The sequence below is a fragment of the Psittacula echo genome (assembly GCF_963264785.1).
Source record: "Psittacula echo genome assembly, chromosome: 7".
NCBI classification, from domain to species: domain Eukaryota; kingdom Metazoa; phylum Chordata; class Aves; order Psittaciformes; family Psittacidae; genus Psittacula; species Psittacula echo.
Genome location: NC_137740.1, coordinates 40,164,684 through 40,167,769, shown reverse-complemented (window position 1 = coordinate 40,167,769; position 3,086 = coordinate 40,164,684).

Here is a 3,086-nt window from a genome sequence, read left to right as displayed (position 1 = left end):
GTGCAGTGTATACTGAGTATTTAAATTAAAAATGTACATTTCATAAATACAGTTTCAAGAGAGACCATCATTTGTGTAACTAACACAGTGTGTCAAACTGATGTATAAATATATATATATTTTAACACATTTTTCTGAAATTAAACTGCAGTTTTGTTGAATTTTTTGGCTGTAGAAGTTGTTACAGTGTAACTAAATTCACTAGTACTTTTTTCCTTAACAAAATTGAGAAAGGTAACCTCAGGGAGCCAGTAATAGAATAATGCTGAAATTGTAACTGCTTCTCTTGCAAGAGACTAATTTTCTTTTATTCCAGGAAAGGCGTAATTCCGATGCTGGCAGTGACCATGTTAGTTTTGGGCTTGCACTGAGATGTATATACACACAGATACAGAGAAAGACATTAATGTTTGGCTATGTGCTGGGGTGTTGAGAAAGTTTGGTATGTTGTTGTGTTAAAACCAAGAATTCACTTTTGAGGAACACCTGTATGAGTAAAGGACACTGTGTGCCTTCCCGGCAGGCAGCATGGGGTGCTTGGTTTCCTCCAGTCTGTACCTGTTCCGTCAGGTGGCCTGCAAAAGTTTGCTGCGATATCTTACCCTTGTATGTGTCTAACTCTTGTCAGGTTTGTGTGTTAGGTAAAACAAGAAAAACAACACTGGAAACGTCAAGGTTTGGTGTCTTGAGGAAGCATCTCCCATGTTCCAGAAACTTAGAGAGCATCACACCTTCCTGGTAAGCATCAGTTCATGGCACTCTTCAAAAAAGGCACATAACTGTGTGTATATGTATATTGTGTGTGTGTGTATATATATATGTATAGGTACTTGCTGAAGTAATATATTAGAACAATCTTCAGTTGTAGCTTGGTGCTCTTGGCCTGCTGTAAGCAAACACCTGTGCTGCTGTAAGTCCTCTAGTGAAATAAGAGCTTTGCATTAGAATTGGAAAACAACACATTTCAATAGCAAAGTGTGTTCTTCCCAGCAGTGTGATCAGTAGCTCACTGCAGCTATACTGTAAGTATAAAGTAAGTAAAAATGGCAGATCAGGGGACTTTAGGGAACAGAAGTCCTTTAGATGAATAGTTGATTAAAACTATGGAGGGAAATGACTGTCAGTTTGCTCATAATGAGTGAATTGGAAAGGAGGCATTTGAAGCATGACTGGAATTGCTACGGTCCTGCTGATGGCAGCGGCTGAGAATCAAACCGATGAGAAGATGATCCCAAGCACTTCAGTTGTTCCCATGGAGCTGGTGTCTGTACATCTCCTCTCCCTTGTGTAATGATTGTGACCTTGTGGAGTAGTCTTTGTGTGCGCTCTGCCACACAGTGACAGATCTGCTTACTCACAGGTATTCTGGAGAGGTTTTTTCTCCAAAAGAAAAAAGTATTGAGTAAATCAGCGGAAAATAGGAAATGAAACAACGATTAAAATGATACTATTAGAAATCCTTTGTTTGTTTCACTCCAGTCCTGTCAGGTTCAGTTTTTCAGGTTTTAGTTTTTTTTCTAGTGATAAGTTGTATTCAGCCCTAAATGTCAACTCAGCTTGCTGTGCGAGAGCACTACAAAATGGCAGAAGAGAGTCTCTGAATTGCTGCCGTCTCTTCCTGAGAGGTAGTCTGAGGCTGCTGCCTGGGGACAGAAAGGAATTGTAGTTTCTCAATGTGAGAAGGTCATCTTGATGTTCCTGCAGGTTTGATTTCAGACAGGGAAGAAAGGCTTGTTGACAGATGAGTATGTTCCTGTCTGGCTGTCTTGGCTGCTGCACGGCTTTGTGCACATGGTGGCAGTCAGCTTCCTGCCACTATAAAGCCTTTCTTTGTTGTCCTTACCTGTGCTGTGCTGTGTGCCGGCACCACCGATGTCAATCAACTGCCCTTCTGCATTTGTATCACGAGGCTGCCTCCTCAGGGGTCTGGCTGGTGCTGCTGCAGCTCCCTCTGCTTGGTGCCAGTTGATCGGTTTTGGGTGTTCTGTCAGGGAAATGACTGTGCTCAGGGAGCTACATGTGAGAGTGGGTTCTTAAGACGCGATTACCATCCTCTGTGGGAAGTGGTGCTGTTGCATATTCCTGTAATGCATATCTTTGAAATAATTCCATTACTTCAGCATAAAAAATAAGAGAAGTAATTCAGCTACTGGACTTGCTGTGCTTTGAAACAGAGCTGACTATGATTGTGTGTATGTGCAGTTGGGTGGGAAGGAGAGTGCAATCGTGGTGTCTGAGCAGCAGAAACACCAAGAGCAGAAGGGTCGCAAAGTGATGACAGCTTAGTGGTGGCTCTGAATTAGCCCTTGTGTTTCAGAGAGAATGTGGCAGAGCATGCAGGGAAAGGCTACAAAGACAATGGAGGATGCTTAGGGAGCCCACACAGGCTCTGACCTTGTTTTGAAGTGAGTAGGCTGTGGGAAGGCTCAGAGTCCAGAGAAGGTGGTGGGTGAGGTGGGGTGAGCACAGAACCAGATCTCACCTGCAGAGAACATGTATCTTTTCATGTAGCAGAAAGTGAACTTTGAAGCTGGTTGCCACAGGGTGTTGTGGATGCAGGTGGGATGTTCTCAATGGTGTTAGGCAAATTCTAGGCCACCAAGTTGATGAAAAGGGATGTACACTCTTACCACCCCTACACAAGGCTTCAGGGTGTGAGGAGAGGATAACGAACTGTAAAGGGTGGCTGAGCTTCCCTGTCTTCCTTCATAGCAGTTCCTGCTGCAGCTGCTTGACACAAAGTGCTGGGCTAGTTGGGGCCTGTCAGAGCTTTGCTTTTCTATTACAAGCTCATAGTGTTTTGTGGGCTGTGGTAAGATTTCAGTCGAGCAACAGTCTACCAGTCAGCCCCCTCGAGTCCGAGTTTGAGCAAAGTTCACTGTGTGTCTACTGGTACGCCCCTAATATGGTAAGTAGCCTGGGTCACTGAGGTGCCGTTCCAACGTGACTGGGGGGGGGAAGCAGCCTCTGCTTCACGAGGGCTAAGGCGAGGATTACACATTGGATGTGGAAGGAGCCTGCTGCCTTCCTGGTGCTTGTGCTTTCAGTGGGAAAAGGCTCCTCCTCGGGCCACCACCAGGGACTCG